Source organism: Diceros bicornis, chromosome 22 (genome assembly GCF_020826845.1).
Source record: "Diceros bicornis minor isolate mBicDic1 chromosome 22, mDicBic1.mat.cur, whole genome shotgun sequence".
Taxonomy (NCBI): domain Eukaryota; kingdom Metazoa; phylum Chordata; class Mammalia; order Perissodactyla; family Rhinocerotidae; genus Diceros; species Diceros bicornis.
The window spans coordinates 44,962,784-44,990,505 of NC_080761.1; the positions used below are offsets into that span (position 1 = coordinate 44,962,784).

Sequence of the window (27,722 nt, forward strand, 5' to 3'; positions counted from 1 at the left end):
GGTTATATTGTGACTTATCTCTAGTTATAGGCATGCTGGCCAAGAAGGCAGAATGAGGAAATATGTTGTATTGAGTGTTGTCTGAACCATCTTCCAGCAATAGGGAGGTACTAGCTTTAAATAGAGATGTTTAGGCCGTTTCTGCAGACTCAGAAGGTTCAGCAGAATCTGGAGATTCTAGATATTCATGGCCATCATCCCCAACATCTCCTGCTTATTTGGTGGCATCTCATACTTTGCCAACAAGTACCCTAACCTTGGCAAAGAGGGCCTTTTTTGATTGGGAGTTTTTGACCTGGTGCTCAACTTTCTCTTCTCTCACTCTCTTCTCTCACTCTGCAGAAAATGAGAGCTTCTTCGTATGCTATCAAGGAGGCCCTCTCTGGCTTTCACACTTGGCTTTCTGTTAGATTAACGGTTCTTAGATTTTTGTTATCTTGTGCAGAACATCAATAGAGCTTAACGGCTATCCAAATCCATTGTTTTTGTAATTACTATTTTTCCCATATTTCTCAAACTCTTAATGTGTTGAACCAGCTAATATATTCCCTTACAGAAGTATATCATTCCTATTTAATGCCAGTGAAAGTTTTAACAATTAATCAGGTACCTTGTGCAAGTATCTATATATGTAACATGAACCACCGGTGATGAGATCCTACTGCCAGCCAGAAGGCATGTGATCCAGCTCTACAACCCGATCCTAGGACCTGCTTTCTTGATCTCCTCTTGGTACCAAATGATGCAGGTTCAGTTCCCTAAGAAGCAGTCCTTGAGATGGAGTTTGGTGTACAGGATTTTTACCAAGAAATGTCTTTGAGAATCAAAACTTGTGGACGAGAGGATAATGAAGCAGAATTAAGCAGAGGGAGAAGTTGCTCTGAGATGCATTCCCAATGACAATCTTGTGCAACTGCATGGCATGCTCTAAAGTAAGAATTGTCCCTGGGTGTGCTGAGATGACCTGGACATTATACTCTCTCAGTGATTAGTCATTGCTTGTGGGCTGCCCTAGGAAGAAGGGTTACCTTGGATAATGTGGCTCTCTGCGACTGAGGCAATTCTCAAAGGAGCAGACAGCAGAAAGCTGTTTGCCAAGCATTCCTGTGACCTGGACACCAAGTCCTTCATTGAAGGAGTAGCCGGCAGCACATCACAGGGTTTACTACAGTAGTTAAAAAGTACTCAGCCTGACAGTGAATGTGGGGTTATAGAAAAGAGTAAGCACTACATTCATTCATTTATTATCTTTACTCTGCTCACCTTCATAAAAGGATTTGATATACTCTACTAGAAGGCAAAAATACTACAAAAATGTTAAAACACTGGTAAAAGAAAAAGGCCTACATGACAGAGTGAAGACAGGGGAGTAATTACTTGAGCATGAAACTTAGCTCTTACTTTTCTCTTGGCAAAAGAAAGTAGAGAAGCACAAGGCTTACATGGTTTTATTAGCTAATAATAGGAATTTTGCTTTTGTTTTCCTGGGAGATTAATTTTTTCCTAACTCTGAACTCTGAGAAGACTTTATTATGAGAGTCATTATAAATACTCTGGATAATATTCTGGATTGTAACTTCAATAACAGTTTTATAACAGTAGCAAAGCTGTTCTACTTTTATAGTTCTTTCTTTCACTGAGTTCCTGAAATGTATATATTGTGCTAATTGGAAGAAGATTTATGTGCTTTAAAAACAAAAAGAGGGGCCGGCCCCATGGCGTAGCGGTTAAGTGCAGGCTCTCCGCTGCTGGCAGCCCGGGTTCGGATCCCGGGCGTGCACTGAAGCACCACTTGTCAGGCCATGCTGTGGCGGCATCCCACATAAAGTGGAGGAAGATGGGCATGGCCCATCTGGCCCAGGGCCAGTCTTCCTCAGCAAAAAAAAAGAAAAGAAAAAGAGGAGGATTAGCATGGATGTTAGCTCAGGGCTGATCTTCCTCACACACAAAAAAAGAAAAACAAAAAATAAAAAAATAAAATAAAATAAAAACAAAAAGAACATGATGGCCAAAGTGGACATGTCATAACGCCAATTGAAGAGTCTGAGTTGTAATAGTTGGGGCAGTAATTTCTGGAATATAAGTTGGACTCTGTCTTTCTATCCAGACTCATCCAAAACATTCCCTTTAACAACTAATTTTTGATTCTTAAATTTCACCATCATAAGATGTATTCAAGTGTGTGTTTGTTGTATATACGTAAAAGAAGTTACACCTCAGCATGAGACTATTTATCGATGTCTTTAAATTTAATTTAATTTGATTTATTTTGACTCAGTGCAAATTCTATTTAAAATTGTGTGATTAGGCATGAAATAAAAAGATGTCCAAAGTGGAGTATTATTTTCAAGAAGTTAGGTACTTGTAAGAAGAGTAAGATACACAGATACAAATGTGAATAGATTCACAACACACAAAAGATATTAAAATTATCAAAGAAAAAAGAGATCATACTAACTGGGGATATTATTAAATATTTTAGGGAGGGGGCAGCATTTAAAAAATAGACCTTGAAGGGTGCCAGATATATAGTAAGCCCTCAATAAATATGTGGAAGCAAGTAATCCATAATCAATCTATAAATCAAAATTGGGGTGAATTTATTATATGATCCACGTCTGAGGACTATACCCTATGGCTTCTTTTCCCAAGGAAGGAAGCGTACCAAAGAAATGGGGTGTACAGGGTGGTCATATACCGTCTTGGAACAAAGAGCACACATCATGTATGACAGGAATGCCCCTTTTACAACCGTGGTGGGATACTTCTGCTGGCAGAGCAGGTCAGTGGTCAGCAGGGGAACTCAGCAGGTTGGTGGTCAGCAGGTCAGGCCGAATGAGTTTTCAACCAAATATCTTCCTCACCTACTCCAACACATCCCATTGATTTTCATTTATTCATCAAATATTACCTAGTATTACTAGCAGTTTTTCCTTAATTGATACCTAGCCAAATATAAATGTGAAAAGTAACATTAGCTGAGCACAGTGCTTTTGCAGATTTAATCACGTTTTTTCCTCAAGGCAACATCAAAATGACAACTTTTATCTTCATTTTACAGTAAGAAAGAAGAAGAAAGAAAGGAAGGAAAGAAAGAACAAAGAGAGAAAGAAACTGAGCCACAGAGAGATGAAAGCAATTTTTCCAGGTCAAACATTGGTAGACCTGAGACCAAGGATCTGAATATGAGTATGTTTGGCCATAAAGTCCATTTTTGTCCACTACAACGATCTATTACTAGTAGAAATTGATGTTAACTGCAAAATATTATTCCAAATTATTTGCTGTGAAGAGAAAGGAGTAATTGTTTCAGAATACACAGTACTGCTAAATGAAGAGCGTGCTATGGGAGGAAGCTAGCTGAATTAGAGCATTGTAGGTACTCTGAGCTGTTGGAGAAAAAGGAAAGAGAGTTATGAGAGAAGAGGCATGAAGTAGGCAGAACCTAGAAGCTAACTTCCCTTACTTTACAATTTTATGCAGAGCTAACCATGCTTTTAATTATATATATATATATATATTTACATATCTGTATATATTTACATATGTGTATATATATATATTTTTTTAACCTTTCAAGGCAGTTACGTAACTAGATTTCTCCTGACAAATATAGTTGCTTGGTTTCAATGACAGAAGATGTCATTACATTTTGATGATAGCTCAACCACTATACATTTAAATAGATGAATAACCCAGGAGGATTCAAGAGTTCAAGGGCTTAGGAATGAAGCCTTCTTCCCTTGGTTGTCTTTCAAAGTTATCCCAGTTTATTGATGGTGCCAAAATATTATTTTCTTTCAGATATTTAAAGACTGAAAGGAATTAGATTGATGATTTCAATGATTTACCCAGACCATAAATACCCATATTATGAAGAGAGTCTAGAAGAAAAAGTTTTATATCCATCCATCATCACTGATTCAGAGTAGTTCTGGCACTTGCTGTTAAATAGTGATTGCTTCATCTCTATGTGCTTTAAAATACTGAGGATTTTAAATTACGTACTAATATGTAAATTCTTTGTTACTATTTACTTAGAAAGAAGAAATGGTGAAAATTGCTCTTTGGGGACCTATGGACTTCTCAAGATAAGACATTGATTGTTGAACATTATAGCACTTAAATTTTTAGAGTTGTAGGGTTTCAAAGGACTTCTGCAAAAGAAAAAAAAACCCTGAGATGTAGGTCATGAAACAACAATAAGTAATATCCCACAAGATGCTATAGTTGCCAAAAGGGCTAAAAAAGAGGAGAGAAGTGGGGGAGTGTCCAAGAAGATAGAAAAACAAATGAAGGTAGATCCAGTGGCCAGCACTTCAAAGAGAAAATAAAATACCTGACTTTGAAAATTTGTATCTTGTGACATATGTACTTGCAAACCCTCAACTTAAACTTATTTCTTAAGTTTTATACATGTATATGAAACAGATTAATGGTATTTTAAGCCAATCAGAGCTTAGAATTAAGTTAATTCAGTGACTATATAGAACCCTTTAACAATTGTATAATATCCAATATATTATAAACATAATCCTGGCTACAAGTTTACTCCTTGATCTTCCAGAATGAAAGTATATTGCAAAGGAAATTCCATTCTAGCAAGAGAAATTCTATTCTGATCTACGAATCCATAAATTATCACAATGACAATTAGCATAATGGATTCAAATGTCTTTCATAGAATCTTTCAATAGATTTAAGTTATTTTATCCCTCTAGAAAATATGGAGAGTTTGGAGTTAACCCAAAGGGCAATAAATTAGCTAGAAATTCATATCCATTAAAAGCCCAATGTATTCCGGTTATGTATTCTTTTTCCCTTTCACTCAACCCCAATGTCTATTAATCATATAATCTGAAATATTTACTTCAGTACAAAACCACTTAGGCAATCCAACCCCTACATTAGCTACTTCCTCCTTAACTCCGTACTTCCTCTCCTCCGTAAAGCATTTAAATACCAGACATGGCCATCAACTGCTAATTCCTCTTCTTAGTACTGGGTTCACCAAGTGAAACCAATATTAAGTAAAGAAATGGCTCAGCATTTAATTACTAGAAATTGCTATCAATTACTAAACATTACTACAAATTACCTGCCGAATGGACAAGTACTCTTTCTGGTAATAAGAATTTCAACGAGTAATTTTACTAAATTTATTTCTTAGACTACCCTTTGGGCACAATTGGCTCATCTTTGGGCAGCTTCAGCAGAAACCTAAAGGACCAAATGAACTCAGAGACTCAAATCCTGCCTCCAATTTGGAGGAACATAATTGAGAAAAAGGGGTGCATCTTACAGAAGTAGTTTTTTGGTTCTACTCTCCAAGAAAATTGTTGTATTGGTTTAAATGTAAAATTATAGGTATCATTTTTCTTAAACTTCCATGTCTTTAATAAGCACAATGCATCATTTAATAAAGGCAGCCTGGCAAGGTGGAAAGATCTGGAAGTTAGGAGCCTTGGTTCTAGTGACAGTTCTTTCACTACAAATTATTAAAACTAAGGAAGGGTAGGGTACTTCCCTTCTCTGAACTCTAGTTTCTCCATCTGTACAGGAAGAGTGTATTATTAACTCTTTTAGTTATAAATGAAATTAACCCAATTCAAAATGATTTGAGCATAAAAAAGTAATTTATTTGCTCAGGGTGCCAAGCTTCAAGAACGGTCAGAACAAACAAGTATCACCAGAATACTCTTTCTGTATCTTTTTCTTTCCTGTGTGTGTGTGTGTGTGTGTGTGTGTGTGTGTGTGTGTGTGTGTACTCATTATCTCTTTATCTCTAGTGGCCCTTTATTATTAGTTTATGTTAATTTCATTCTCATGTGGTAGTCTTCAAAATATATAACCAAGAATCCCAACCTAAAATTTTCTTCCAAATCTCTAGAATTTAGTTTCACTAATCTCTTTTGGGTCATGTGCCCTTCCCCAAATAAATTACTATAGCTAGAGAGATGGAGTATGCTGATGCGTTTGCACTGGATCACATAACATGCCTTTAATCAAAGGTGAAGGGTTGTTAGCCTCACCTGAAACAGGTGGGCTGAGAGTAGAAAACCTGTAGGTCCATTGGGAAAATGGATGTCCTGCTATGAGATAAATGTGGAGTGAATTCTGGACACACAAAGGAAAAGATGTACATTGCAAGAGGGCTGGTAGATTTTCATTATTTCATTCTCTCATTTATTCTCTTAAAGAATTATAATACAAAAATGGTCAAGGCGGACATGGTTCCTGTCTTCATCCAGCTTACAGTAAATGGATGAGAGATACATTAAAATGAAAAATTATAAAGCCATACAATTATACTTAAGACTCTTTCTGTATCTCTCATTCTATGACATTTAGCGTGGTGATCTTTTCACCGTTTAATAAAATCACATCTCACTTGCCTATAGTATTATTTCTAATTTCTCATAGATCCTTGGCTTGTGGGCTTTGCTAATTTGTACTGCTGTTTTCAGATTCTGGGTGGAGTCATTTGCCCTAAAGCTGCCCGCCATTATATACACGATCCACGAATACTCAGAGAAAATGATTTCAATTCTCAAAGCTTTCAGCCCAGCACCACTTGGAACAAAATGGGAGCCAAATAATATCTTGGTAACTAAACAGCTAAATTCTTTCTTTTCCTCAGAAATTGACATTGTTTTCAGTAGGTATTTTCTGAAATTACTAACAGAGCTTGTTGACTTTTTTGGGGAAAGGGTGAACTATATAGATTGCCTTTTTTTGTTTTTCTAGGAATGACTTGGAGTCCTTTCTTAACATTAGCTGTGGAGTTTCACTCAGTGTCTTTGGTACATTGAAGTGTTGTTAATGATTTTTGTAATTTTGTAATATTTGTAATTTTGTTAATTTTCATGATGGAAAAATGTGTATTTTTTGAGTAATTTTACTCCTAACCTTTTCTAACAAGCATTACTAGATTATAATCTTTGTTTTTTAATCAGTACAAATCACCAAACAGATTATTTGAATTTCCAAAAGTGAGCTGGAGAAGATTTTATAAAATAGCATCATCTTCTTGGTCAGAGTAAGATCATGGGGACAAACAATAACTGATTATACAGTAGAATTTGGGCACCAATATTTCCAACTTTTGATGAGGCAGTGGGAGCTTAGTGAGAGATGGAACAAAATGATAATTTGGCTGATACAGAACAACCTTTTAGTTGGTACTTGGCATATAAGAATTGGCAGATGTATTTGGAACTGAGAGTTAATAGAAATAATAAAAATTACCCAAACTTTATGGAAATTCTTCAAAGAAGGGATGTTTAAGCCAAGACTGGCATGGATTCTTCTTGCATTAAGAGTCATAATTGTCACATGTGCACATTTTTGAGGATTTTCAGTATGCATCTTCTGGTCAGGCAGGTTTCAAAAGGCACCCTTCTTTTGGTTAGACATGATCACTTCAAGAACGTCAGCCCCACTGAGTGAATAAAATCTTGGCGTGTGGATTGTAGGTCTTGGTTCCAATCTTTAATTATTAGCTTAGCAATCTTATGCTAATTACTTTCACAAGACTCACTTTTTTCTACTCCATAAAATGAGTATAACTATACTTATTTCATAAATTGTGCATATTGAAGAGATAATGTAGGTAAATTGTTTAGCACACAGCCTGCCACTATCTAGACTAGGTACTTAATGAAAATTTGCTCTAATTTTATTGTGTTATTACTAGTAGGAATAATAATGGTAGTACTACTGTTATTATTGCTTTATCTTAGCCTCTCAGATCCTATATCAAATGGTTTTTTGCCACACGTTGTCCTATTGTCAATATTATGACTGGGTATCTTAGTAATTTTTATTGAGAAGTAGGAGGAATGAAGTGAGGCTAAAAGCCACAGTTGATAAAGAAGGAAAAAAAACCAGCAGGAACTCATATTAGTTAGGATAAAGGATACTTGGTTATTTCTGTGTAATGCCTACAAGGCGGTCTTGTTTTTGGCTTAATCCATCATGGTCAGAGCGCCATTGTCTTAGGTTGGTGTTTGGTGCAATTGTTTATGTTCAACAGGAGAACACCATAGCCTTGTTGTGAGTTCCAGGTCAGCTCCTGGCAACACATAGGCCTGTCTGATAGTGCCCTGCCTGCCTTTGGCTGAGAGGGGTTGCTTTTATCTTTCTTACTTTGCAGAACACCACATTTTTGCGAGCCATTGAACATTAACATCATGTCTAGGAGGTGAGCAGAGTAGTGAAGGATTTAAAAACTATATTTTGTGAACAATATCTTAACGAAATGGGGTCATTAAACACTGAGAATTGAGGATTTTAGCCACAGAGACGTGAGATAGCTGAGTTTGACTGACAGCTCTCTCAAAATATATGAAGGTCAGTCACAAATATAAGGTATGTCAGGGTCATTACTAAGATAAATAGAAGTTTCTCAAAAATAAGAAGACCGTTATTTATTTTTTAAATTGTTAGACTTGTAAAGCAGTGGAATCAGTAGTTCTTTTCCATGACGGACTTTGCTATCACTGGAGATGTTCATACAGAGTCTAGATAAACTGTCTGCCAAGGCTATTGTGTGAGACAGCCCTGTGTCAATAATTGGACAGGACAACACTACGTGTCTTAAATTCTCTGTCTCTAGAAACAAGGAAGATGAAATACAGAGATAAGTTCCTGGATGACTGAGGCCCAAACTCAGATTTTGTTTTATTCCTTTAGAACAAAAAATCGTCCACTTCTCTCAGCTTCCAATCTCCTCAGTTCTCCATCCGCCTTTCTCTGAGTAGACATACATGTTGAATTATATTCAGGGATATTTAATTCTTGTGGAATAACAAATGCACTGACATTCTCTTTGCCAATGAAGATACTGTAAACTCATCCTTGTCCAAGTTCCATTTACTTACTGAAGGGCAAGCCGGAAACAGTCCAAGGAATTAAAACTGCCATAACCATTTGATTAAGCTGTCAATGAGCTTTCCAGGAACTTTGTGGTTGGCTTAACTGGGGAGAGTAGCATTTTTCCTGCCCTGTCCTTTGAGTGTCTGGGAATAGGTGACCTTGTGAATCATTTCTTGATCAGATATTATAAGCCTTGCAAGATGGCAGCAAACAGGAATGAGGATCTTGAGGGGAAAATTTGAAAGTCATCTTCTCAACAGCTAATTCTAAATAACTTTGAGATTTAAATATCTCTGTTTCATACACTCTAAGTCTTAAAATAAGCATTAGTTCATGTATTTGGAGGATGCTCGTGAGATCTCTTGTCAAAAAGTCTACCTCTAGTGTTGAACAGGAAGTCGACAATGGGAAAGTGGGAGCAACTCTGGCAGAGCTGATTAATGGAGGGCTTAATGAATCTGACCTTCTTTATTTTGTGTTATTTGCTTTGGCCTCCATAGCAATTTCCATTTGAATTTAACTGCTTTCTTTCCTATTCTATCCATATTTGTGTTTCTTCCTTTTCTGTTTATGGGGCCACTGAGATAAGAATTGACATTCAAGAAGGCATTCTGGTCTATTATTAAATGACATTCCATTATGATTCTTTGCATTCTCTTCGTCATCAACCACACCACTGAGAGGGAATTGAGCACGAGCAGTTGTGTACACAAGTGACACTCATAAAGCCCTCCATCTAAGAAGTGTTCCTTTACAATTGATGCCAGTCTCCTATTGTACCTTGCAGAATGCTCTGCAAATACTAGGTGCTTTATAAGTGCTAGTTAAATACATTTTGGGATTGCCTGCATAAAGAATGTTTTCATTCTTTTGTTTTTATTTATAGTTTTATTTGTAAGTTTGCAAGACTATTTGAATAGCTACATATATTTTTCCTCAGACTTCTCTAATTTTTGCTTTTTCCTAATCTAAAATTTAAAAATACTGCATTAATAATGATGCCATGACTACTCTTCTATTAATAAAATCCAAATGCCTCATGCTATCTGGAGGAGTAAAATGTTTGCTGGTCTGTAAAGCAGCAGACTGGGAGTCATTAATGGGGAACATCAAGAAATCTAAAATCAAACTGCTTAATTTTCACCAGCCATAAAATTAAATGACAATATTTTCTGTATTCCTCAGGGCCAATAAGAAGGGCAACTAACCAAATAATAAAGCACTTGGCACTTGCTATTTAAATGTGAAATTCCCCAAATCAAGCTCATCATGATTATCCAAGCAGGCAGCTGTGGAATAATGATTAAGTGTGAGGACTAGGGGTTAGACCACCAGGGTTCAGAAGGCATGTGACCCAGACTTCTCCCTTTGCTTCCACTTCTGCAGGTGCAAAATGTGGACAATTTTACCAATTTCACAGCATCTCTGTGGGGATTAAATGGTATAATATTGTAAAGTATTTAGAACAACGCTTGCTATGTGGTAGGTGTTCAATTAATGTTAGATAGTGAAGATACATAAGAAAACATATAAAATTTAAAAAAACACTTTTAACTATACAAAATGAACCGTCTAGAACAGCTGCAGAGATGTGGCTGCCAAATAATAACAGCAGCAGGAGGGAGCTGGTAATTCACTTCTCTCTGAAGACTCCTAGAAACATCAGACGTCATGCTCAAAACTAACATATCTATTAGAGAAATTGTGACTACCGTAATAAGATCCCTAGTGTCTACTCTTTCAGGAAAAAAAAATAGATTCAGCCTACCCAGAAAACATAACTTGGCATGGAAACTGTGAAGGGAAAAGAAGAGAGACCAACCGTGGTAAATGGAAGCAAGTACATTGTGACTTTGACAAGAGAGAGCATAAACAGTGACCAAAGACAGCATCAAGTAGAGAGAAGTTATTCTGGGCTCTAGGAAGAATCAGACTCTGACCAATGTGGAGACATATCAATTAAAAGTGAAATGAATGTGCTTTAGGGCAAAACTTGAAGGGATCAAATTCAAGCTCCTAAGGAAATTACACCTTTTAACAACTGAAGCTGAGATTTATCCTGTTTTTCTCCTTCAGCCTGACAACAGGAAGCAAGATTTAGAAGGACATCTTACTTGTATATCATCTCACCAAGTAGATTAAATTGAACCTTGATAAGGAAAAGAGGCAAGACGTTCAATACTAACACTAAACTTCTGTGGAGAACAGCAGAGAAGGAAATGGAGAAAGAGAAAAAGAGATACAGTGTTTTGGAAGTAAGGAGAAGGGGACAAAGAAACAGGCAGAAGGGAAAGGGGGTATAGAATGAAAGGAGTAAAATAGGATATTTTTCTAAAAAAAACTCTCAGTAGCATGGGGAATGAGTCTGATGATGAAGGGGAGAAGGACAGATTGAACATGAAAAAAAGAACTTAAGCCTAAATGTTCCACCTGTGCAATTGTACCCAATTGATCTGTCGGATTTAAAAAGCTAAGGCAAGTGTGTTGTGAGGGGTTCACCAGGGGGTATGTATCTGAGTCAGTGGTGATTCACGGCCTCAGTGGGGTATTAGTGAATTGAGCTGGTTGGAGGTCCCATCTCTTAGATTAGACATAAAGAATTATGATCATTAAAAGTCCCATGGTATTTAGGTTAACACAAGGAAGTTAAGTTTGTATTTTGGGCAGATTCCAGCAAAGAAATTATATCTATGTCCTGCATGATGTGTGTGTGTTTATGAGTGTGTGTGTCTGTATTTTAAATAAACTTTGTGTTGAAGCTATGGAAAAGTATTTCCATCTATTTTCTTGACTGGTCAGGGTATTTTTCTTCTCTTTGATGGTTTATTATTGAATTATTGATAAAATAGAAATTCACAACAACTAAAATTTCACTTGTAAAGAAAAATCTTCAAAAACTCATTTTGGGATATTTTGGTTTAGTCCCTTTGGGAAGCTACTAAAACTAGAGTGACTATTGCCCTCTTCAAGGTATTTTAAAAAATTAGACAGGCTGCTTTTTCACTATGTAAAAAATACTTCTAATAAAATCTGATTCTAGAATTTTTGTTTAAAATGATGCTATAGAATTTAAATCATATGTTCATATTATAAAATAAGTGAGCTTTAGTTCATAATATTATATAGATTTTCTTAATTTGGTTTCCAATTACTTGCCAAGATATTCCAAACAGACACATATTCATTCTTCTATTCGAATTTGAAAACATAGTGCACTGTGTTAGGCCTTCAAACTGAGGAAACACACCATTTAGGAACAACCTCTGCCCTCTAGAATTAGAGTATCACGGATATTTATAGGAATAACTGCTGAGCTTCTATTTTTGGTAATATGTTGGACGAGAGACACAAAGAAATTTCTGAAAATGCATCTATAAAATGTGTAACATAATATAATGTTTTCAAATATGTGACAGAATGCAAGAGAATTCCTCAAAAGGCACGAATGACAAGAAATAATATATAGGGCTAAGAGAATGCAGGAGGTGGCTTTACCTCTGGAGATATCAATAATCCATGGGGACCTAGAGGCTGGATTTTCATAGCCCACGTGCTGATCACAGGGAAAACTAAGTCTGGAGCCTGAGCAGGCCCAAATAAAACTCACAATGGAAAATTAATGATAGTTAAAATAATCCCTATCAAATTTTTGAGAAGGAGATAAAGTAATTTTTTGAGGGAAATTTATAGTCTTAAATGCTTATTGGAATAAAAGAAAAACTAAAAATTAATGAGTTAGTCATTGAACTTAACAAATTTTAAAAAACGACTAAGAACAAAAAGTTGAGAAATGAAACAGTAAAGGTAAGAGCTGAAATTAGTTGGGACAAGACAGTAGAGTGTCATCAAAGGGAAAAGTTGTTTTTTTGCTAAGACTAGAAAAAAATGATAAACCTTGGGCAAGACTGATAAAGTGAAAAAGAAAGAGAAAGCAAGCCTAAATAAATGAAATTGGGAATTAGAAGATGAAACTAAATATTCAGCAAATATTAAAATATATGAGATTAGTACAGCCAACTTTATGTCAATAAATTTGAAAACTTAGGTGAAATAGGCAAATTCTTGGAAAAGCATAAACTACCCAAATGGACTCAACTTTCATAGCTATTCTATATATGCATTGTGAGAGCATATAGATTATTATATACAGTCATGTGCCACATAAGGACATTTCTGTCAACTATGGACCTCATGTGTGATGGTGGTCCCATAGGATTAGTACTGTATAGCGTAGGTGTGTAGCAGGCTATACCACCTAGGTTTGTGTAAGTACACTCTATGATGTTCTCATAATAAGGAAATTGCCTAATGACACATTTCTCAGAATGTATCCCCATCGTTAAGTGACAAGCAACTGTTATTAGATTCTTGTAACCCTCATTTAATTTTAGTCCTCATAATAGCTGTATATGTAATGCTCATCATCAGATCCATCAGATCTTATGTTGATATCTTTTTATTTTTTCTGTTGTTTGAAGCTCATTCTAATAGATTACTTAAGAAGCGTTCACAGGAACAATATTTCTTGAGTTCTTGAATGTTTAAAACAGTTTATGCCCTTTATGCTTGAAAATCAGTATTACTGGTTGTCAAATTTGGGGGTCACATTTTCTTTCCTTGAGTATCTTAAATATCTCAATTTTCTTCTAAGATAAAAGGTTTCCATTAAAAAATCTGATGATCTATTTTTTCTTTTCCTTAATGAACTCGCTGTTATTTAAATGTCCAAAAGAATTTTCTTTTCAAGTCAACTAATTTTACTAGACTACATCTCAATGTTGATTGTCATGGCTCGATATTTTCAGGTATGCCATTGTGTACTTTTAATGTGCAATTTCAGGTTGTTTTTAGATAAAATCCATTCAACATAAATTCATCATTTTAACCATTTTATAGCATACAATCCAGGGATTTTTAGTAAATTCACAAGTTATATCATCTCCACTATCTAATTCCGGAACATTTTTATCACCCCCAAAATAAAACTGATATTCATTAAGTAGTTGCTCTTCGTTCCACTCTCCCCACCACCCCTGGCAACCACTAATCTGCTCTCTACCTCTATGGATTTGCACATTTCATATAAATGGAGTCATACAACATGTCGACTTTTATGTCTGACTTCTTTCATCTAGCATAATGTTTCAAGGTTGATATATGTTGCAGCATGTATCAATACTTCATTCCTTTTTATGGTAGAATAATATTCTATTACGTATTATTCCAAAGGTATATACAACATTTTATATATCCGTTCATCAGTTGATGAATATTTAGGTCATTTCCACTTTTTGGCTATTATAAATAATGCTGTTATCAACATTCCTGTACAAGGGTTGTTTTAATACCTGTTTTCACTCCTCTGAGATATATACCTAAGAGTGGAATGGTGGGTCATATGTTAAATCTATGTTAAATTTTGAGGAATTTTCAAACTGTTTTCTGTAGCAGCTGCAGTATTTTGCATTCCCACTAGCCGTATATGAGGGTTTCAGTGTCTCCACATCCTCACTAATACTTCTTTTCTTTTTTATTTTTTTCAAATTTTAGCATCCTAGTGGTTGTGAAGTGATATCTTACTGTGATTTTAATTTTCTTTTCCCTAATGACTAAGATATTGAGATTCTTTTCATGTTCTTCTTGGCCATTTATATACTTTCTTTGGAAAATTTTCTATTCAAGTTTTTTTGTCCATTTTTAAATTTGGTTGCTTTTTTTTAAATTGTTGAATTATAAGAGTTCTCTATAATTCTGAAGTTTTACAAATATTGTCTCCCATTTGAGGGTTGTCTTTTCACCTTCCTGATAGTGTTCTTTGATGCATGATAGTTTTTAATTTTGTTGAAGCCCAGATATTCTATTTTTTCTTTAGTTGCTTGTATCCTTGATGCTATATCTAAGACTCCATTGCCAAATCCAAGGTCATGAATATTTACCCTATGTTTTCTTCTAAGAATTTCATAATTTTAGCTCTTTCATTGAGTTAATTTTTACATATGGTGTGAGAGAAGTATCGCAATTTATTCTTTTGCATGTGGATATCCAGGTTTCCCAACACAATTTGTCGAAAACATTATTCTTTCCAAATGGAATAGTCTTGGCACCTTTGTCAAAAATCAGTTGGCCATAGATGCCAATTTTCAGTATTTTCAATTCTATTCCATTGATCTATATACCTATTCTGTGTCACTTGTGATTCCATATGAATTTTAGGATCAGCTGTCCCTTTCTACAAGAGGCAATTGCGATTTTAATATGGAATGCATTGAGCCGGTACCTCAATGTGGAGAGAATAGCTGTCTTAACAATATTAAGTATTCCAATCCGGTACCATGTGTGATGTCTTTCCATTTATTTAGCTATTTTAAAATTATTTCAACAATTTTTGTAGTTGTCAGTCCACAAATCTTGCAACTTCTCAGTTAAATTTATTCCTAAGTATTTTACTATTTTAATGGTACTGTATATGTATATAATTTAATATTTTTATTATAAAAAGATTTTGGATTTTGTCAAATGCTTTTTCTGCATCAATTGAGATAAGTGTATTGGTTTTAAAAAATTCTGTTCATGTGAAATATTAACAGAAAAGAAATTCAGGTGGATTTCTATGTAGGGATAACAATAGAATAAGAATAACTACAAGTCTATGAATTATATCCCAATTTAGAGCATGTGAAAGAAAGAAGATGACACAGAGGTGCTGTGCTTTATGTAATACATAATGCAATCCTGGGCAGCCTTGTGTGCTTCAGGCTGGATGTAGGCTCTTTGGGAGCATGTCATCAACTTCTGACACAGCAATGTGCTTACGGTAAGTATTCAATAAAATATTGTCTTTCTTCAACATTGAATTGAATGATTATCACAACAACTACTTTTCCATTATTAGGCAATAGTCTAATTTTTTTTCTTCTTTTGGAGATACATAGTGTGTGAATCATTAGGGGACTTAATTACTTAAGTATGTTTAGAAATTCAAGACCAGAGATTAAGAATATAGACTTTTTAGTCATATCAGGTTTTCAATCCCAGCTCCTCCCCCTCTTGGTGGAGGGCTTGAAATATGTTATTTAATCTCTCTGAGCCTCTGTTTCCATATTTGTAAGTTGTGCTGATAGTTTATAGCCACCTCCCAGGTTGTTGAGGATTGAATAAAATGTGTCAAGTATTAAAAAAAAAAAAATTCTGTTCATGTGGTATATTGCATTAATTGATTATTAAATGCTGAACCACCCTCATATTCCTGGGATGAATCATTGGATCATAGTGTAAAATATTTTTAAACTTCTGCTGAATTCAGCTTGCTCGTATTTTATTGAGGCTTTTTGCATCAATATTCATAAGCAATATTGGTCTATAGTTTCCTTTCTAAGGATGTCTGTGTTTGATTTTGGAGTCAGGGTAATATTGGTTTCATGAATAAGTTAGAAAGTTTTCCCTCCTCTTCTATCTATTGAGAAAAGTTGAGGTGGGTTGGTGTTAATTCTTCTTCACATGTTTGGTAGAATTCACCATTGAAAGTATCTTGTCCCGGGCTTTTCTTTGTAGGAAGTTTTTTGATTTTTGATTCAATCTCTTTACTGTTTACTAGGTCTATTCAGATTATCTATATCTTATTAAATCAGTTTTGATAGTTTATGTGTTTCTAGGAATTTGTCCATTTCATCTAAGTTATCTAATTTGTTGGGATACCATCATTCATAGTCTTCTCTTTTAATCTATTTTATTTCTGTAAGGTTGGTAGTAATATCCTCATATTCGTTCTGGTCAAAGAATCAATATTTTAGTTTTGTTTTCATACCATTTTTTTTCTCTTCTCTTCATTCCTCTCTGCTCTAATCTTGATTATTTCTTTCTTTCTGCTTGCATTGGGTTTAGTTTGCTTTTCTTTATTCAGTTCCTTGAGGTAGAATTTTAGGTTAACGATTTCAGATCTTTATTTTGTTTTAATACAGATGTTTTCAGACACAAATTTCTCTCTGAGCACTGCTTTCACCCCATCTCATAAGTTTTGAAATGATGTATTTTCATTTTAATTCATCTCAAAGTATTTTTAATTTCCATCTTGATAACTTCTCTGACCAATTGGTTGTTTAAGAATGTGTTGTTTAATTTCCACAAATCCCTGACTTTCCCAAATTTCCTTCTGTTATTTATTACTAATCTCATTCCATTGTTATCAGAGAGGATACTTTGTATGATTTCAATCTTGTTAAGTTCATTGGGGCTTGTTTGGTGGCCTAATATGTGGTCTATCCTGGAGAATGTTCCATGTGCATTGAAGAAGAGTGTATTATGCTGTTGTTGCATGGAGTGTTCTACAGATGTCTGTTAGGTATAATTGTTTTATAGTTGTCATATCCCATATTGCCTTGTTTATCTTTTATCTAGTTGTTTTATTCTACAACTATTATTGTTGAACTATTTCCCCCTTCAATTCTGTCAGTTTTTGCTTCATATATTTTGAAGCTCTGTTGTTATTGCATATATGTTTACAATTATTATATATTCTTGATGGATTGATACTTTTATCATCACATAATATCCTTCTTTGTCTCCTGTACCAATTTTTGACTTTAAGTCTAGATTGCCTGATATTAGTGTAGCCACTCCAGCTTTGTATAGCCACTCCAGCCCACTTTTGGTTATTATTTGCATGAAATATGTTTTTTCATCCTTGGATATTCAACCTATTTGTGTCACTGAATTTGAAGTGAGTCGTTTATAGACAGCATATAGTTGGATCATGTTTTTTTAATCCTTTCTAACACTTTCTATCTTTTAATTGTAGTGTTTAATCCATTTATATTTAATATAATTACTGATAAGGAAGAACTTACTTTTGCCATTTTGCTATTTGCTTTCTATATGTCTTGTATTTTTTTGTCCCACAATTCTTCTTTTACCACTTTCTTTTGTGTTAGATAACTATTTTCTAGACATCATTTTGATTCTTTTTTTAATCATGTATCAAATGACTTGTAGCTATTTTCTTAGTGGTTTCTGTGGAGATTACAAACACCATCTTAATTTATAACAATATTGTTTGAATTAATAGCATCTTAGCTCCAATAGCATACATTAACTCTGTTCCTATCCAGCTGTTCCCCTTTATGTTGTTATTGTCACAAATTACATCTTCATACATTTTTGTGCCCATCTTTATAGATTTATAACTATAATTTAATTTAATTGTCTGTTAAGTCATGAAGGAAAAAGGAGAAATTAAAAACCAAAATTACATTAATGCTAAATTTTATATTTACCCATGTAATTACCTTTACTGATGTTCTTATTTCTTTGTATGGATTCAAGTAACTTCCAAGTATACTTTCATTTCAGCTAGAAGGACTGCTTTTAGCATTTCTTGTAGGGCATGTCTACTAGCAACAAACTTTCAGTTTCTCTTTATGTGGAAATGTCTTACTTTCTCCTTCATTTCTAGGACAGTTTTGACAGATACATAATTCTTGGTTGACAGTTTTTTTCTTCCCCAGCACTTTGAATATGCCCTCCACAGTCTTCCAGCCTCCATGGTTTCTGATGAGAAGTCAACTGTTAATCTTATGGAGGATCCTTGCTATTGTCAGCATCCTCCCTTTGTGCTTTTATTATAATTTATTGCAATTTATTATAATATGTCTCAATGTTGATCTCTTTGAGTTTATTGCACTTGAAATTCATTGAGCTTAGTGGATGTGTAGATTCACATCTTTCATCAAATTCAGGAAGTTTGAGAATTATTTCTTCAAATATTCTTTCTGTTACTTTATCTCTCTCCTCTCCTTCCAGAACTCCATGATTATGTTGACATATTCAATGGTGTCCTACAGGTCTCTTAGGCTCTTTTTATTTTACTTCATTCTACTTCCTTTCTAGTCCTCAGATTTCCTAATCTCATTTGATTTCACATTAGATGATTCTTTTTTATGTCTTTTCAAATCTGCTGCTGAAGCCCTCTAGTGAATTTTTTATTTTAGTTATTATACTCTTCAGTTCCAGAATTTCTGTTTGGTTTCCTTTTATAATTTCTACCTCTTTATTGATATTCTTTTTCGTGAGACATTGTTTTCACTATTTTCTTTAGTTTTTTTTTGGTCCATGCTTTTCTTTAGCAATGTGAATATATTTAAAACAGTTGACTTACAGTCTTTGTCTAGTAAGCTCAATATCTGGGCTTCCTCAGAATTTCCATTTATTTATTTTTTATCCTGTGTGTGGGTTATACATTCTTGGTTTTCACATACTTCAAAATTTTTGTATTGAAAACTATACATTTTGAATATTATAATGTGGCAACTCTCAGGATTCTTTCATTCCCCAGGGATTTTTTGTTCTGCCGATTGTAGTTTTTTGTTTGTTTATTTAGTGACTTTTCCACACCAATTTTGTAAAGTCTATATTGTTTGTTGCATGTGGCCCTTGAAGTCCCTGTTTCATTATCATGGTAGTCAACTTGTGATTTCACAGTGATTTCCTTAAATACCTGGAAACAGAAAAACAAAACAAAATCCAAATATTTGCAGCTGTGCTCTGATTGTGTGTTGGGGCATAACTTCCACACTCGGGCAGGTAGTTTTCAACTTTGTCTCATGCTTCACTTCTGCTTTTGCACAGCCTTAAGGTCAGCCAGAGATGAGAGCTTGGAGCCTTCACAGGCCTTTTGTGAGCGTGTGCCCAACCCTGGATATATTGTGGTCTTCTAGATTCCCAGGAGTATGTGGGAGCCTTTCAAAGCCCTTATCCTCAGAAGCATCTCATTCACTAGCCTTCTTCCAAAGCTTTTAGATTTATTTATTGCTTGCCCCAACTATTACCTCTTGCCCCAAGTGGCAATGGCTAACACATTTGCCTTTAAATGTTTTTGACAAACATGCTTCCAAATAGCCAACTCAGTCCTAGGAGAGTTCAGAGTTAAGTAAAATAAAAGCAAGGTCTTTGATCTGGCCCTTCAGGTAACCACAAGACATTTTAAGACAAAGAGCAACAATTCTTTGAGAGTAAATTTCCTTTTGCTCCCTCTAGTACTAGGAAAATACAATCTGTAGAGAATAGAGGCTGTTGTTGTCAAGACTGCTACACAGCTGAGGAGTGTTTGATGGGGCCAGTGCAAATTAAAACTCAAGTAATCTTTTTACTGAGACTCAGCTGTTTCTTTTTTCTTGATTAAACATTTGCCTGGTTGCTGGAAACCCTTGATTCATTTCCAGAGTTCTGGTAAAGATGCTTCTGACAATCATTACCAATTTATTTATTTCTTTTGTCGAGGGACAGGTTTTTGGAGTTACCTACCCAGTCATTTTCACTGATGTCCTCAATTTTTTTCTAATTGTTCAAGAAAGTTACTTGAATTATAGTTGAGTTGGTATTTATTCTGTTCTTTTGTTTTGGCATTTGTCCTCAGAAACTGCTATTACCCATTTTGGATTTTCTTTTTGACTGTCTTCAGCGATTATCATTTATCTCAAATCCTTTCCTTAACTTTTTCTCAATTTTTTTTTTATTTTTAAGACTTTCATCCTTTTCACTATTTATTTCTCTTACAGCTCTAATTTGTAGTGTTTATTTGTTTTTGCATTCCCTCTATTTTGGTTTTCATATCTAAAATGATTTTTTTTCCCTTTATTTTTAATTATATCCTGAGTTCTGTCATCTCATTTTGGAATTGTTATAATCCTGATTTATATTCTTTCATGTTTCGTAACGTTTTCTTAATCTCTTTTTGCTATTCTGCAATGATCCCTGGATATTCAATTTTGAAAAGCTGCTCCAGACTCTTCACACCTTCTCATAAACCTGCACTTACCTAGCTTTGCAGTAGGTAAACCTCTTACCAATTTTAGTTGCTGTATATGAATTCATTTGTTGTGATTTTCGGTAAATACGTGTTGGCTATTTGGGTTTCTATTGTTCTCAGATATATCAGATTCTCTATTGCTTTCTCCCCCAAAGACACTGGGACTAGGTAGGACTTCTGGCTATTGTTGATTTTTTTCCTCATTCACTGTGTCTGGGGCTTCATAGGGATACTTCATCACCTAATTTCACTATAAAGTTTGTCCATGAAGTTATCACTTTTCTGTTTAGTTGCTGGGTCTGTTTTTATCTGGGGATTCAGGCATATTCAAAAACTATGACATGGCTGCTGTCAATTTCCCTGAATTTCTTTTCTGGCTTGAGTCTTATTCATAGAACTCATCTGAACTGATATTGATGCAGTAAAAAATAAGAAAATTGTTAGCAGGTACATTAATGTGAATATGCCTTCATCACTTTAATGCCATTAACACCAACGTTTATTTGCAATACTTATTTCTATATCCCATCACAAATAAATCTTGGTGTCACATGTTATTTATTCTTTTTTTTTCATGTATATATTCAAAATAGCTTCATCAAGGGGGAGCAAAACTTAAAAATATTCTGGATACTAAAGTTTTAAAAGTCATGTATTGATTCCGATGCTTTCAAAATTTGAGAATAAAATTCCCTGCTTTAAATAGTGGCTTCCTATACAAAGTTTTGAATAGCAACATTTTTTAAATTACTAGATATTCATGCACATTAATATTCATCTGCATAAAAGTTTTTAGGGTTGAAAAGGAATCTTTTTTAAAAGTTCAGCTTCTTAAAGAGAATGTTATGGCTTGATTGTCTAGTCTTTCTGCTGCCTCCTTAAATTTCCTCTTATAGTTGTACAGCACATTTTATGGACGAGCTGCTCTAGAGTCAGGAAAGCTGGTAAGCATTGACGGAAAAAATTGCATGGTTTCCGCTTCACTAAGCTCAGAGATGAAAGTTAAATATTGTTTTTGTGTTCTAGTCATGTATAAACTTACTATCGCAGAACACACTCTGCCCAAATATTACTATGCTTTTCTGGTAACGGCATTGGAAATGTTCTCTCCTGAATAGTAAAATCCTTCAGAGTCTCTGTAAGAGTAAAGTTCCAAACCTCTAAAAACTATTTCAGAGGAAAAAGAAATATCTTTAAACAAGTTTTTTTAATCCAGGGGATGAATGTGTTTTGAACTTTATGTTTTAAGTACTTGAGAAAATGTTTCCATGAGATAATTAACTATTTTAAATACATATATTTCTGCTTTGATCAGGTATTTATAAAACTTTGAAAGCATGTAACTATGCTTTATAATAGTGGATTAACTGTCAAGCAAGTCACTTGATATATATATTTTTTTATATAATGATTTTTATTTATTTATTTATTCCCCCAGAGCCCCAGTAGATAGTTGCATGTCATAGCTGCACATCCTTCTAGTTGCTGTATGTGGGACACGGCCTCAGCATGGCTGGAGAAGCGGTGCCTCGGTGCGCGCCTGGGATCCGAACCCAGGCCGCCAGTAGCAGAGCGTGCGCACTTAACCACTAAGCCACGGGGCCAGCCCCACTTGATATATTTTTACGTATTGTAGAGACCACTGTAGTGTCTCTTGGGCAGTAGCACTAAAAGCAGAAAGCATGCAGAAATAGAAGTTTGTTAGGAACCTATATATGCTTCTTGCATTAATCACGTTTTGAAATGGTGCTCTAGGCATACCATTTTCTGTACTCTGCAATTTGTGATGACATTTGCTAAATTTTTGTTTCTGTTTTCATTGTATAAAATAAGTATATATTCATTTATTCTTCCTCTTTATATGATTACATGTGAGAAATGAGGGCCTTTAGAGTCAGACTAACTGTGCCACTGCTTGTGTTGTTTTATGCTCACTGAATCTCATTTTTCTCTCTTGAAAAATGAAGATTAAAATACAGAGAGGTAGAGAAAAAAATGCCCAACACAAGGTCAAAAATAAACTATATGTTTAAAAATATAAATTTATTCTATCTTTCCCCTACATAATAAAACATTTATGATCAAATAATTTCTGCATTGTAATGTTTCTGCAGTATAATTTACAATATGTCCCCAAAGAGCAGTCAAGTCTTAGTTTTTCTGAAGAAAATCATTTATAATTTTTAGACATTTGGTGATATCCATAACCCTCCTTATTCTTAATTATATCATTTAGTGCTTTCATATTCTTGCTGACTTCCTTTCAAGTTAAAGAAAGAACAATTTTGTCAGTCAAATACCTCAGTAAGGTACAGGAAAATTTAATTATCTGATTTCTATATCACGAATTAATTCATCAAAGACAAATTTATTATTTTGGTAAGGAAGGAGAAGGAATTATTTCACAGATGCTAAAAAGCAACATTTCAGAATGTAGTGTTCTGTGCTGAGGAAGATGTAAATATTGTGAATCTTTAAGTATATTTTTCACCAAATTCTTGACATTTTCAGTTACTATTTATTCAAATATCTTCTCCCCCAATTTCTCTCTCCTCTTTTTCAGGAACTACAATTACATGTATATTATAGTTTTTGTTATTATTTCACATGACCCTGAGGCTCTGACACTTCTTTCCCAATCTATTTTCTATTTGTTCTTCAGATTTGGTTATTTCTATTTGTTTGTCTTCAAGTTCTATATTCCTTCTGTAATCTTCATTCTTATAGAGCCCATCGAGTGAATTTTTTAACAAGCTCTAAATTAAATCAAATTAATTAGTCTTTAGGTTCTAAAATTTCTATTTGATTCTGTTCTATGGGTTTTATTTTATGATTAGATTTTCTACCTTTTCACTTACATATGTATATTTTCCCTGAATATAATGTGATATATACTTAGAAATATTTACCTGTTAATTCCAACACCTGAATTATCTCAGTGTTAGTCTAGCTTTTTGATTTTTGGTTTTGAGACTGGATCACATTTTCCCGATTCTTTGTATTTTGATTAATTTTGGTTTGTACCCTAGAAATTGTGGATATTACGTTACAGAGATTCTGGATTGTGTTATATTCCTCAGAAGAATGTTAATGTTTCTTCCTCCTCTCCTGCAGTGGGTAACAACTGAAATCTCAGTTCAGTTCTTCTATCCTTTTGAATTGTTTTGAGTCTGCTCCATGCATACATAGTTTGGAGGTCAGCCAGAATTTGGGGCACAGGTTGTATAGGAAATTTGCCACTTTCCCTAGCTCTCTTTGTTTCTGGGACTCTAACTAATTTCCAAAGGCCATGGTTACCCCTAACTCTATCTTCTGGTTCCTCAGTCCAGAAATCTATGGGCTTTCTTCCAGTATTATATATGCCTTTTACAGTGCTCACTTTGACCTCCATTCAGGATAAAATATGGAGGAAATTATGCTAAGTGAAATAAGATAGTCACAAAGGACAAATACTGCATAATTTGCCTTATAAGAGGTATCTACAATAGTCAGACTCATGGAAGTAAGGAATAGAATTGTGGATGCGAGCTGCTAAAGGAAGGCGAAAATGGGGAGTTGCTAATCGGTGGGTTTAAAATTTCAGTTACACAAGATGAGGAACTTCTAGAGATCTACTGTCCAACATTATGCCTATTGATGACAATACTGTGTGGTACACTTAAAAATATGTTAAGAATGTAGATTTCGTTTTAAACATTCTCACCAAATAAAACTCTAAAAATAAAAATAATGGAAAAACTAGAAGCAACTATGTATAGGCACTACAAGACCACGTGACTGTCATTGAGGGTACAATCACAGTAGGGGAGAATCTCTGAACAGATACTTACTGTAAACTAGAAAAAACAATTGTGAGCCTGACATTTAACCAAGCCAGGTACTAGGACATTGCAAAATTACAGATACTGTCATAAAGCTAGGAAAGCAAAAACACTGTGCTGGGGAAACTGCGGAAGAATTATCTCCATATTTCAGAAAAATCATCTTTAAGCACCATCCAGTCCCTGGGCTTCTTTATGTCAATGAACCTGAGTCTAGTCTGCAGGGATTGCCAACTCTGTCTAAGTGACAGTCAGTGAATCTGGTGCCAAGATGTCTGTGAAATTGAAATTAACTCACCCTGCATCACTGATATAGGCTGCTATAAAAACTTAATTTTCTTGTTTAAAAAAGGGTCAAGATCCTGTAACTTCCTATTGTGTTTTGCAAACATATGCAAAAAAATATGTAAACACTATTGAAAAAAAACTGTGCTTATGCTTTTAGAAAAGGATTATCTTAGAATCATGATTGTGCCTTAGTGGAGGGTGGGCAAATGAGCCAAATCTGGCCTACCACTTGTTTGTGTAAGGCCAGTAAATATACTAAATATGTTTTTTATATTTTTAAATGGTTGAAAAATCAAAAGAAGAATAATAATCAGTGACTCAGAAAAATTGCATAAAATTCAAGTTTCAGTATTCATAAATAAACTTATATTGGAATACAGCCACAGTCATTAATTTACATATTGTTTATGGCTGATTTTGTGCTACGTCACCAGACTTGAGTAATTGTGATAGAGACTATAAGGCCCACAAAGCATAAAATACCTACTATCCGGCTCTTTACAGAAATAGTTTGCCAAACCTGTTGTAGAGTAGTAAAGCCATGTTACGGAGAAGCTCTTAAAACGCTTTTCCTAAGGAAGCAGAGTTAGTACCTGGAAATAAACAAACAAAACAAATCAACAAGTTAAAAAAAATGAAACGTTCTATGATTTTGATAGGAAACGGCATTGATCTACAGATCAATTGGGGAGGATTGCCACCTTGGCAATATTGATTCTTCAATCCTTGAGCATATAGACTCTCTCTCCATTTATTTAGATCTTCTTTAATTTCCCTTAGCAAAGGTTTAAAATTTTTGAATTCATAATTCTTGCTTTCTTGGTTAAATTTATTGCGAAGTATTTTATTCTTTTTGGGGCTCTCATGAATGGAATTATTTTCTTGATTTAATTTTCAGGTTATTCATTGCTACTGTATGTAAATACAATTGATTTTTAAAATATTGTCTTGTATCCTGCAAGCTTGCTGTACTTGTTTATTAATATTTTTGTGTGTGGATTCCTTAGGATTTTCTACATTAGGATCATGATATCTGTGAATAAACACAGTTTTACTTTTTCCTTTCCAGTCTTCATGTCTTTTATCTTTCTTGCCTAATTGCCCCAACTAGAAAGTCCAGTACTATATGTAATAGAAGAGTTCAGAACACATATCCTTACCTTGTACCTGAAATGAAGGGAAAACATTCAATCTTTAACCATTAATATGATGTTTGCTGTAGATTTTTTGTAGAAGCCCTTTATCAGGTTAAAAAAGTTACCTTCTATTATATGTTTTGTAAGAGGTTTTTTGTTGTTGTTGTTGTTTTGTTTGTTTGTTTTTTAAATCATGAATGGGTTGGATTTTATCCAATGCTTTTTTCTGCATCTGTTGAAATAACGATGTGGTATTTGTCCTATATATTATGATATATTAGATTAATTGATATTTTGGATGTCAAACCAACCCTGCATTTCTGAAATAAAGTTCACTTGGTCATAGTTTAGACTATTTTTTAAAAAAATACATATATTTGGATTCAATTGTCTAATACCCTTTTGATAGTTTTTGAATCTATATTCAAATACTATATTCAAAATGGATATTGGTATGCAATTTTGTTTTCTTGTGATATCTTTGCCCAGCATTGGTAACAGGGTGATGCTGGTCTCATAGAATGGGTTGAGATTGTGAGACTGGATTTTGAGGATGCTTGATTAATGGGAGCTGAACCACCATAAGACTGAGTAACGAAGATTTTATTGACTTGGGAGAACTCTTTCAGGGATTTTACACCTTCCTTCCTTCCTTCCTCCTTTCATTATCCTTTATTCCTTCTTTCACTCTTTACTTCTTTCTCTCCTTCCTTCCTTTCTGTATTGAGGTGTATACTAGCAATCATAAAGTTGGATATATTTCAATACACTATTATTCCTTATATTTGAAAGTAAAACTACTTAAGCTCTTGTCGTTATCCTCATATATCCATAGGCTGAAATTCTCACCATTACTCCAAACACATTCTATCTTTCACATATCCCCACCTCTTGCTGAAATGTTCATCTCCCTACTTTCCATTTATTAACTCTTAGTCATCCTTTGTCACTGAGCTGTGGAAGTTTGTAGACAAAGTGTTCTATAATCTTATCAAGGTTAGACCAACCTCTGGCTATAGTTAGAAGGAAGAGTGATTGATCTCACTCTGGATAAAGAAACTAAAGATAGATGGTTGGCAGATCTAAGTAAGTGGGTTATGGCAGTAAGTTTAGAGATTTCATCCAGGGGTGAAATGAAAATAGAACATAGGAATACAAAATCAACATTAATTGTTTTTGTATTTTTTTAGGGGAGAATTTACTCTAAATTCTTCATGGACTGTGCGACAGTCAACTCGCGTGGTGATGATGGAAAATATCAAAAGGTAAAGACTGCTGATTAATCTTTTTAAAATAAATATTGAATCACTTGACATATGGGTATTAACCAGTTACTATAATCAATTTTTCATGCCTAACTGTTAATTGATATAGAATTCCAACACAAATTATAAATTTAGGACAAATAAATGTCTGAGACATAAATGTTGCTAAGTGAATCCAAATAGGTCATCCACAGCTTGCAATAAATAAAACTTTAAATCCTTGGAGCTAATTACACTGATCAAAGGAGGGAAATAAATATTGTTTGGAATAAAGTAGTTATGGAACCAAGAAAACTAAGTTTATTAAAGATTCATTTGCTTATGAAAATAATTTAATTAATAATTGCTAGCTTTAGGTAAATGAAGCTAATATTGAGGGCTAAATATTTATCACACATATGATGAAGTTTTTATTTTGACAATTTCAGTTATATACAAAGCAACACATAATTTATTATTATTATGTCAGATTTCTAAACTGCATATTCATAGAATTCATTTAACACAAAATATCATAAAACTAAATTGCATCATT

At 34.2% G+C, this 27,722-nt stretch overlaps 1 long non-coding RNA gene across 1 annotated transcript; it reads left to right on the forward strand.

Annotated features, from left to right (window-relative positions):
• Positions 1-3,077: 3,077 nt before the first annotated feature.
• Positions 3,078-27,182, forward strand: LOC131419823 (uncharacterized). Its single transcript, XR_009223342.1, has 3 exons — positions 3,078-3,189; positions 15,548-15,691; positions 27,113-27,182. It is a non-coding gene; the product is annotated as an uncharacterized LOC131419823 (long non-coding RNA).
• Positions 27,183-27,722: the final 540 nt, after the last annotated feature.